Here is an 11363-nt window from a genome sequence, read left to right as displayed (position 1 = left end):
TCAGTCCAACAGCTGGACTTCTCTCTCAGAAAGTTTCCTTCTGGAACTTGCGACCGTTTTCCTGACGGCAGGATTCCTCCCCTGCAGATGGGACGTCTCCGTACCTGAGCTTCTCCTCCCTCCATCGCCGCGTGTCCCCGGATGATGGATTGCTGTTTTAGTTCCAGAGAGGCTCGGCTGTCAGTCCGGCTGAAGAGGAGGCAGCGTGTGCGCCGACAGGGTGACAACAACAAGCAGCAGAAATTAGAAAGCAATCCAACGGACAGATGGGCCTGTGAGCCGCAGCCACCTGCATGCTAATGGACCTGCAGCTCACACTGCGGCCGCTGGCGGTCCGGATGGGAGGAACGTCTCTGCAGAACCAAATGGACTCAACTCACCGAAGCTCACTGTGTTGGAGGTGATTTTACCTTCTGCAAACAGAGAACATAAAACCACGTCGGCACGACGTCCCACAGACCTGGAGAGGAAACAGACTCAAAGCAGGTCCAAACATTCAGGTTTCAGAATCTGAATTAAGTTTCAAATTCAAACCAAAGAAGGAAACTCTTCTTCTGTGGTTTCATGTAAACAAAGCAAACGTTCTACAGTCTGGATCCAAAAACATTTATTTCCATTAGTTTGTTAATTGAAGGTTTTTATTTTCATTCTGTTTGCAGCATCTTTTCTGTTGCATTGTTTCTGTTTTGCATCATTCATTGGGATATTTTCGTCTGTCAGCCACTCTGGGATACAGATGCATGCCACACTTTTCAGATTACCTTGATGCAAACATCAGCGTGAGCTGAGCTGGGTGTCGTGTTGCTCTTTCCAGCTTGTTGTGTTTCTGCTGCTTCTCCAGGTGTTTGCAGACAAACTTTCTGGATTTTCTTCTTCTGCATTTGGAAAGCTGCGGGGCAGAGGCAGCCGGCGAGGCCGAAGAATCCTCCTCCTCTTCACCTCCAGCCAGCGGCGTTGTGTGTGTGTGTGTGTGTGTGTGTGTGTGTGTGTGTAAGTGTGTGTGTGTGTGTAAGTGTGTGTGTGTGTGTAAGTGTGTGAGCGGGCCCGTCAGTCAGCGAGGCGGCCATCTGCGTGCCTGCGTGAGGCGGGAGCCAGCTGCAGGCGGCCGCTGCCAGCAGACATTAGGGAAGCAGCAGGGTGTCATTAAGGCGCCTCCATGATTGATTAACCGTAAACCTGCAGCAGGGGAGTCCCGCCTCTCACACACACACACACACACACACACACACACACACACACACACACCACACACACACACAGAGCGGGAGGGAGCCCCCTGCTGATCTGACAGTGTAACTGCATTAGCCGCCCAGTAGGCGCAGGAAGAGCGAGCGCAGTCAGGGTCCATCAGGACATTAGGAGCGCAGCAGCAGCAGCAGCAGCAGCAGCAGCAGCCGGCGGCGGCAGGCGATGCTGCTGGCTGGCGGCTCGGCCCAACCGCTCCAACAGAACCACAGGACCAGTTTCAGCAGAAAATCACAAGAGCAGAGCAAACAACCAGGAAACAACCAGACTGTAGAGACGAAAAAAACTTTATTTATGAAGATGGAAACAGACTGAAGCTCCGCTTCGGTTCCAGAGACATTTCCATCTGCTGGAGGAATCTCAGGATGAATATTTCTGCTCTTCTCTGAGGACTGAAGCTTGTGGCTGCTCTGCCTTACGGTGGCTGACGATGCTAACAGCAGGAAACGGATAAAAATGTTGCAAAAACATGTATGATGGAAATGGCAACACTCACAAACGCTCCCCTAGTGTCTGGAGGACTTCAGCGGTGGAGCGAGTTCAGCGGTTTACGCTGGAAGTTTTTGGTATTTGAGTTTGTCTTGAAGTTTCCGTTTTTCATGGGTAACTTCCCACCTCCAGTTCCTCCACTGAAAGAAGAATAAACACGTTTAACTATAAATGGATCACAAACATTTATAGTTAAAATAAATGTCCGGTTTTTACAGCAGCCTTGTTGCAGGAGATCAGTTGATTGGATCTTTTCTGTTAGAAGAGAATTATTTTCATAAAATGACCAATTTTCTTAGAAAACTGATCACTTCAGGTTATTTGTGATGTAATAACATCAGTGTTTGAACTGGACCTGCTGTAATGAGACACATAATAACCTCTATTGTCTTTTATTAATCTCCTCTCAGGATTCATTTCTCATCTTCTCACTGACAAACTCAATAATCTGAGCAGATTATCGGCTCCAGACTCTGAGGATGGACTCATGTCAGAATATGAGGCGAGTTGAACATAACCCAGAGGTGATGATGATGATGATGATGATGATGATGATGATGATGATGATGGCTGGTGTTAGCATGCGGCTGCGCTCAGCCTCCCGCTGCTCTGATGAAACATTCAGACGAGACGCATCCATCAGGCGGAGCCGTCACGGCGCCGCGTGTCGGATCGCTCCCAGGAATCCGGTTTAACGCGGCGCCGCGATTTCCTGCGCAGCTTAATGACCCGTTTCCTGCCGCAGGCTGGAGGACCGGGGGCTCACGGAGCGCCCGGCGTGACCCCACACGCTCTGCTCAACACAAACACAGGAGCATTACAGTCTGGGGAAGCCTTGAAACAGTAAAATATTGATCCATCAGTTATCAGTCGCTGATAAACTGTGTTTCCACGAGGACCTACTGTAACGATGCATCTGCAGAAAAGACGTTAGTAATTATTAGACTATATTTCATCTCAAAGACATTGAATATGATCAGAAGAATAATGTCACTGGGCTCTGGTTAGCATTGCTAACCAGAAAGTTAGCACTGCTAACCATAAAGCACTAATTATCCCAGTTAGCTATGCCAATGTGGTAATTAGGGGTTGCTAATGCTAAAGTGCTACACTAACAAAATTTAAAGAAAGTTGACATTAAAGCACTAAACCTTCATAGTAATTAGCTAAATCTATTGCTAAAGTGTTGTACCAGTGCAGTATTTAGATAAAGCTAATGCTAAAGGGCTTAGTTACAGCATGATGTTGCCCTCGATCAGGTCATGAAACGATTCATATTTCATGTATTTTATAAATTAACACCCTGATTTTAGAATTTATCAAGAAAAGTTTTTTTAGGGTAAGCTAAGTGTCAAACATGTTTTTAAAGTTATCAAGGCGCTAAGCTAAAAATGAGTAGAAATGCAGACATCACTTTAACTGGAACAAAGTGTAACTATAATCATTTCAGTGTTTTCAGACGTTCTCCAGTTAAATTAGTTTCATTTCAATCTTTACCTAAATAAATGAAGTTTGATTACAGTTAAATAAAAAAGAGAATAAAATGTTACCTTACTACCCAGATTAATGCAATAATTTTACCTTATTAAGACTTTTAGCCACTTCCATTCACTGCCTCTATAAATAGCTGATTTCATTTAGAAAATCCAAGATGGCCACCGCTCTGGTTTTAGTCTTTGACTTTATTGATCCAAACAGGTTGAAACTGGTCTGATCCATTAGCTTAGCTCCATGCTAACGGCCACATTCAGACATGATTTCATCCTCTCACCATATTCACATGTTTACATTTTCTCCTCCTTGTCTGATGACCTTTGACCCCAGCGGTGGAGATGATGGACATGTAAAGATGAAGATAAGACGCTGACCTTTACAGGATAAGAGCAGCGTTTGTTTTGCTGACCTCTGGTTTGGTCCCTGGTTGGGAAACATTCACCAGCTGAATGCTGAGCGGCTCCTCCGGGTCGGTTCTGCTGCCGGTTCTGATCCGGTTCTGCTGCGGCCCGGCTCGACTGATAAACATCTGCTCTGACATTTTCCTGCTTTCACAGGAAACATGAGATACGTTTGTGTTTCTCACGGCAGTTGGAGGACAGAAGGACCAATTAGGTCTGATCCTGATGACATCATCAGGCGATTTCATGAAGCTCCGTCCTGATTGGCCGTCTGGGAGGAAAAACTAATTCTCTGATCGTGGCGTCATGGAAACATTTAGATCCACACTTCGACTATTTAAACGATTGTTTCCAACCAGGAAGAGTTAAAAATCATTTTCATTTAAAGTACTTTAGTCAAAATGCTGCTGATTATATTCAGGATGAGGTCTGGACTTTGACTAGGCCATTGCAGCACTTTGACTCTTCTCTTTTTCAGTCATTGCGTCTTGTTAGTATGGCGGCTTATTAAGATCCGGTCTGGACCAAAGGTCAACATGGGACACATGAACTTCTGAGTTCCAAATTATTGTGAGGAAGGTCTTGCCATACTCAGTTCTTTTATAGGTGTATAATGTTAGAAATGTCTTGCCATACTCGGTTCATGTTTTCAGGTTTTTGTTATTGTTATAAATGTTTTGCTTCATTCAGTTTATTGTACTTGATTATAGTTATAAATGTCTTGCCATATCCAGTTAATTTCTTGTTGTACATTATTGCTCTAAATGTCTTGCCGTATCCTGTTCCTCCTCGTTTCTCTGTGATTAATTTTGTCGAGATTCACAAACTGATATAAAAATAAAAGTGACTCATCATATTTTCGGTTATGATGACTCATAACAGACTCGGTTCTGTTTGGTTCTTTCAGTCCAAATATCATCATCGTCACAGGGTTACGTCGAGGCCGTAATGACATTATTCCCGCCTGCAGGTGGCGCTGCTGAGCCAGAGGACCTCAGAGTTTCCAGCTGTAATCACTCCGAACCCGAAAACGGGCCGGGACGTTTCCGAACCGCTGCAGCTGAGCAGAACCTCATCTGCTCGGCCAGCTGCTTCCTCCTGACGCCTCGCTGCCGTTTGACTCACATTACATCAAATTAAAGTGCGTCATCACAGCCAGCGGAGAACTTTATTTACCCAACAGATGGCGGCTTCATCCCGCCGAAAAGCGGCTCCGCAGGTTCCGCTCCACCACCGGCGCGCGTTTATCTAGAGGTCAGAGCGGAAACTCTAGAGGTCAGAGCGGAAACTCTAGAGGTCAGAGCAGAAACTCCAGAGGTCAGAGCAGAAACTCCAGAGGTCAGAGCAGAAACTCTAGAGGTCAGAGCAGAAACTCTAGAGGTCAGAGCAGAAACTCCAGAGGTCAGAGCAGAAACTCCAGAGGTCAGAGCAGAAACTCTAGAGGTCAGAGCAGAAACTCTAGAGGTCAGAGCGGAAACTCCAGAGGTCAGAGCAGAAACTCCAGAGGTCAGAGCAGAAACTCTAGAGGTCAGAGCAGAAACTCTAGAGGTCAGAGCAGAAACTCCAGAGGTCAGAGCAGAAACTCTAGAGGTCAGAGCAGAAACTCTAGAGGTCAGAGCGGAAACTCTAGAGGTCAGAGCAGAAACTCCAGAGGTCAGAGCAGAAACTCTAGAGGTCAGAGCGGAAACTCTAGAGGTCAGAGCAGAAACTCTAGAGGTCAGAGCGGAAACTCTAGAGGTCAGAGCAGAAACTCTAGAGGTCAGAGCGGAAACTCTAGAGGTCAGAGCAGAAACTCGAGAGGTCAGAGCGGAAACTCTAGAGGTCAGAGCAGAAACTCCAGAGGTCAGAGCAGAAACTCCAGAGGTCAGAGCAGAAACTCTAGAGGTCAGAGCAGAAACTCTAGAGGTCAGAGCAGAAACTCCAGAGGTCAGAGCAGAAACTCTAGAGGTCAGAGCAGAAACTCTAGAGGTCAGAGCAGAAACTCCAGAGGTCAGAGCAGAAACTCTAGAGGTCAGAGCAGAAACTCTAGAGGTCACAGCAGAAACTCTAGAGGTCAGAGCAGAAACTCTAGAGGTCAGAGCAGAAACTCCAGAGGTCAGAGCAGAAACTCTAGAGGTCAGAGCAGAAACTCTAGAGGTCAGAGCAGAAACTCTAGAGGTCAGAGCAGAAACTCGAGAGGTCAGAGCAGAAACTCTAGAGGTCAGAGCAGAAACTCTAGAGGTCAGAGCAGAAACTCTAGAGGTCAGAGCCAGGCTTCAGTCAGCAGGATCCTCTGCGGCGACTGGAGGAACAAAATAACTACAGCAGCCAGAAAAAATTAGAAATGCTGGATTAGTTTCAAAATTAAAAAAAAAAAAATCTGAGCTGGAAAAGTGAAAATTTTGTTCAAAAAACTAATTTGAATAATTTTTCAAAAATAATCTGAGTTTGAAAAGTAAAAAAAAATGTCAAAAAAAACAAACTCAGTGATTTTGAGACTAAACTGAAATTTTCAAGAAAAAATCTTGGAAGTTTCTAAAAAATAATTTTTTTGAGAAAAAGGCAATAACTGACATTAATGTCAGATGTTTTTTACTTGGAAACTTTTTACAGAAAAAACTTCTAATGTTTAATTTTTTCTTTTGAAACATAGAAAATGTCAAGGCTTGAATTAAATCTAACATCTATGAAGGTTTTTATTTGACTTTTTAAGCTCAGAATTTTCCTGTTTTTCTGAGATGAATTTGAATTCATGGTGTCCGTCTTGGCGGCGGCGGCGGCCCTCAGGGCTGAGTGTCGGTGAATCGGGGTTTTGTGGATCTAGAGGGAAAGTTTTTACGCTGTGGGATGAAAAGCTGCTCCAGGAAACGCGAAGCTCAGCTGCTTCCTGTTTTCCCTCCAGTGAATGAACTCTTTGTGGCCGAAGCCTCCGGACCTGTATGTGTGTGTGTGTGTGTGTGTATGTGTGTGTGTGTGTGTGTGTGTGTGTGTGGTGTGTGTGTGTGTGTGTGTGTGTGTGTGTGTGTGTGTGTGTGTGTGTGTGTGTGTGTGTGGGCTGAGATAAAGACGGAGGAGTGGAAATAGTGAAGGTTCCTGATTATCTCCTGTTTGGTTTTGCGGGTCGGGTCCAATCAGACGGTGGTTCTGGACGGCCGGCCCAGAAATCCTCCTCTCTTCCTCTCACACAGAAACTCTTGTGTCTGCAGACGGAAACTTCTTCCTGCCGATTTGCTGCTTCAGCCTGGATCATAAACACCAGCCTGTCTGGACCGCTGGGGCCCCTGGGGGCCCGGTTCTGGTCGCCATGCGGCCAAGCTTCACTTCTTCAGACCCGTTAGACTCACCAGTGATCAGCAGGTTGGACATGAATCATTGTTATGGAAAATTATAAATGTATTTCCTTCAGTTTCTTTCAGTCACCAGGGCATCATGAGAGCGGGGCGGCATGAGAGCGGGGCGGCGAACCCAAAATCTATAAAATCTATAAATATTGTTGATTTACTGTTTACATGCAGAGAACCAAACGATCAAACAAGATGATCAAAACATTTATAGAAATGACATCATCAGATGGACCAAAATAGAAAATTATCTGGTAATTTGAATGAGGACCAAAATAAAAATAATTCATATAATAACATTTTTCCAAATCAATTATTTCAATGTAAAACTTATGAAACATATCTGTGTTTTGTTTTTGGTTTTACTCAAGTTAACTAGTAACTAGTAACTTTCTGCTGCAGAAACAGTTCAGATCGTTTCCTGCATCCTGATTGGTCAGGCGGTGGTAGAAGGAGGGGCTTCTGTTTAAAAGAACCCGGATCAAATAGTTTATAAATAAATAATATCCTTATTTTAACTTTAAATGTTTCCAACATGACGACCCGAGTTCTGAGGATCTGGTGTAAGAAAACTACACACTTCCTGCTTCCTGTTGTGACATCACAGAGACCAGAACCATCAGCCAGAGACGAGCCGGTTCTGGTTTGAAACGTGTGAATGAATCCTGGAGGAAACGCTGAAGGATCTGCAAAAAATGAAATGAATCGTTCAGCCTGTAATGAATCGTTCAGCCTGTAATGAATCGTTCAGCCTGTAGTGCCGCTCTGAGAGGATGAAGTCACGATTCCAAATTCAACCAATAATTGTTGAATAGTGACTAAAAAAGAAAAGACTGTTGGAAGTTTTTTGATCTGCAGTAAAAATAATATCTGGTTTCTGCTGCTTCCAGTTCATTAAACATCGAATGTTCATTAGAGAAGCTTCTGGAGGTCTGGAGGTCTGGAGGTCTGAAGGTCTGGAGGTCTGGAGGTCTGGAGGTCTGAAGGTCTGGAGGTCTGGAGGTCTGGAGATCTGAAGGTCTGGAGGTCTGGAGATCTGAAGGTCTGGAGGTCTGGAGGTCTGGAGATCTGAAGGTCTGGAGGTCTGGAGATCTGAAGGTCTGGAGGTCTGAAGGTCTGGAGGTCTGGAGGTCTGAAGGTCTGGAGGTCTGGAGATCTGGAGGTCTGAAGGTCTGGAGGTCTGAAGGTCTGAAGGTCTGGAGGTTTGGAGGTCTGACCCGAGGCGGCTCTTTGGTCCTCAGGTGTTTCTGGATCTTTGATCTGCTGCAGATTTGACCCCTCAGACTCATTCAGCAGATTATTCCAGAGATCGTCTGCGGCTCGTTTCTAGACTCTGCGGCTCGTTTCTGGACTCTGCGGCTCGTTTCTGGACTCTGCGGCTCTCTGCTGCACCAGGTGCAGCATCTGCGTCAACAAATGGCTGCGCGTTATTCTCAGCTCATTAAAACATTCCCCAAAGCGCCGCCGTAAATCGCCCCGGGCTGCGTGTTTGGATGTCTAATTAGGCGGCGCCGCGGCCCGGCCCTGGCTTGTGTGTCACTTTAATGAGGCAATTAGACATATTAGGGATTTTGTATCTGGACTGTCGGAGGTTTTCAGGGAAGTGGAGGGCAGAGAAAGGACAGAGGTGTTGGGTTGCAGAGAAACAGCATCACAGGGAAAGTCTTGACTATGGAGCAGACTCACAAAAGCTGGGAAAACTTTGTCTGTTTTCATGCTAATGCGGAGCTAATTCCTAGCTTAGCGCTTTAGAGCTTTTGCTAACTTGCAGTTTGCAGAGAAAACATGACAAAGCAATAAATATCTGATTAGCAGGCTAAATATTTTGTTTAGAAACTAAATGTTTAACTTGGAAATATTTGTCTCTAAGCCGATGTTAAGCTAACTCTGAGCTAGCTTAATATTTAGCACCAAGCTAGCTAAATCTTGAATTTGGAAATTACATATTTATCAAATTAATATTTTACAAGCTTGGAGAAAAACAAAATGACAGAACTAAATATTTAGTTACGAGCTAAATAGTTAGCTTTAAACTGATCTTAGTGAAAGCATCTCATTATTTTCCATATTGTGTAAATTCTGATGTTTGGTTCTGAACCAGCTTTGTGGTTCTGTTGAACTCGCTGGCATTAATCTGCACTTTTCTCTGTGACTCACTGCGAGAGTCAAGAGCTGCAAATTGCATCTGTTCCTAATTAAAGAGTGTTAATGAAAGCCCGTTCTCCTGGTGGGCCCGGTGGGCCCGCTGCCGCCCGGCCCGCCATGACGCTCCGGAGGAGGAAGAGGAGGAAGAGGAGCTGGTCCGGCTCAGCGGCTGAAGGTCGGCTGGTCGACCGCATGTTGCTTCGGTTCCAGCAGCCTGCAGCAACTGCAACATTCAGAGCAACCAAGAGTTAAACTGATCAATCTGGACAGAAACTATGAAAAGTTGTGATTTCTGATATTTGGAATTTTACAAAATCTCCAGAGATTTTATCTTTTTCTTTCTATAATGACTTTAATAAGCCGCCATACTAACAAGTAAAGTCATTAAGAATTGTGCAAATGTACAAACGTAAAAATTAGATTTTAATTCTGTATTGAAATTAAAATTTAATAACATAAATCTGCTGCTTCCTAAAACATGACGTGTGGCGATTGACTCCCCCTGGTGGCCTGGAGGCTAACGTGACGTTTTGTGTTTTATTCTTGTTTTTATTTCCTGCAGTTGGAACATTTTTGTTTGTTTGAATTATTTAGTTAGCATCACTCAGGTTTTAGGCCCTGCAGGCCACCGTACTCTAAACAGAGAACTGTTCATGTCCTCTGATCCAGATCCAGACAGGAACCGGTTCTCCAAAACCAGAGCAGCAGAGGGGTTCTGCTGGTCGGGTCGGACCGGACCGGGTCGGATCGGACCGGGTCGGACCGGACCGGGTCGGACCGGACTGTTGGCTCTGGGCCCCAGAACAAACTCCAGCAGGGATTCTTGATGTTTCAGTCATTTTCAACTTTAATGAGACGGATGGAGCCGGTCGCTGTGTGTGAGTATGTGTGTGTGTGTGTGTGTGTGTGTGTGTGTGTGTGTGTGTGTGTGTGTGTGTGTGTGTGTGTGTGTGTGTGGAGATGCTGCCAGCACTACAGGACTTTTTAATTACAACTCCACGTCCCGGCCTGCTGACGTCTGGGGAACCGCTTAATTAAAATCCTCATTATTTTACTTTTAATTAGTTCCCCTCCTTTGTTTCTCTCTCCATATGGCTGCGCTCTCCGGTCAGATCAGCTTAATTGAGCTAATTAAGTTGATCAGTTGAATTATTCAAAGTGTTCTGATTGGATGGTGGAGTTACTGATTCAGACTTTTTATGATTCCCAGTGGATCCATTCAACCCGACAGAACCAGAACCAGACGGTTCTGTTCGGAAACATGGACCGATGGATCCTTTAAATCCAGAACTGTTTCACTCCAACACAATATGAATTTATCATTTATTTATTTAGGATTCATTACTTTCTGATATTAGTTTTAGACTAAATATTTAGGTACCTAATATGAAGTTAGCATGTTAACTAACTAGCTGTAAATTAAATATTTTTAAGCACTCTGTTTGAAGCTAAATATTTAGCTAGCATGCTAAATATCTAACTTCAAAAAGCATGCTAACGAAATGTTAGCAAAGTTAATATTAACCAGCTAAGTTAGTGTTAACTAACATGACTAAATACAGTTTAGTAGATTTAGTTTACTAATCATGTTTTTAGCAATTAAAGTTATGAGTTTGAAGTTAAATAATTGGTATGCTAAATATTTAGTGACCAATCTAAGTACTTTGAGGTTAAATATTTAGTTAGCATCCTAAGTGTCGCTAATTGTTAAACATTAAGTTAGCATGCTAGCTGAATCATTCCTTCAGTTCTTTTAAAGCAGTTTTCTGGGTGAAACTTTGACTCTTTATCCAGGAAGTGACACTGATTTCTACAGATGCAGTTTAAATCATTTCTTGTTGAGGCAGCAGAGAGACGAAGAATCACCCAGAAACCGGATCGGATGTGTTTGGTAGTTCAGAACCGCTCTGAGCGCTCTGCTCTCCGCGCTCCACCTGGTGACCTGAAGGCAACGCCAGGCCATGACACATGTTGGCCTCAGGAGAAGCAGAAGACAAATTCATTACAGCATGCTAATCGATTTAGCCGCAGCATGCTAATCAGTTTAGCTGCAGCATGCTAATCAGTTTAGCTGCAGCGATCTTCATGTGTTGGTTTTGACGGCGGGGGTCTGCCGCCTAACGGACCGCCTCGTCTCCCGCAGCTCAGAAATAATTAGCAGCAAAGCGAAGCCATGCAGAGGAAAGGTCAAAGGTTAAAATATAGAGACACAGAGGATTTGTTTTTCTCTCTATAAAAATCTTTTTTTTTTTTTTGTGGGTTGTCAATA

The 11363-nt window shown here is 44.4% G+C and overlaps 1 long non-coding RNA gene across 1 annotated transcript; it reads right to left on the bottom strand.

Annotated features, from left to right (window-relative positions):
- Positions 1–1772: 1772 nt before the first annotated feature.
- LOC129355029 (uncharacterized) lies at positions 1773–3804 on the bottom strand. The gene is made up of 3 exons (XR_008605219.1): positions 3638–3804; positions 2253–2527; positions 1773–1874 (listed from the first exon to the last, which is right to left on the bottom strand). It is a non-coding gene; the product is annotated as an uncharacterized LOC129355029 (long non-coding RNA).
- Between the last annotated feature and the right edge of the window lie 7559 nt (positions 3805–11363).

The sequence above is a fragment of the Poeciliopsis prolifica genome, unplaced genomic scaffold, assembly GCF_027474105.1.
Source record: "Poeciliopsis prolifica strain line A6 unplaced genomic scaffold, Auburn_PproV2 SCAFFOLD123, whole genome shotgun sequence".
NCBI lineage: Eukaryota > Metazoa > Chordata > Actinopteri > Cyprinodontiformes > Poeciliidae > Poeciliopsis > Poeciliopsis prolifica.
The sequence above is the reverse complement of the archived record's forward strand: the minus strand, read 5'-3'. Positions and strand labels throughout refer to the sequence as shown.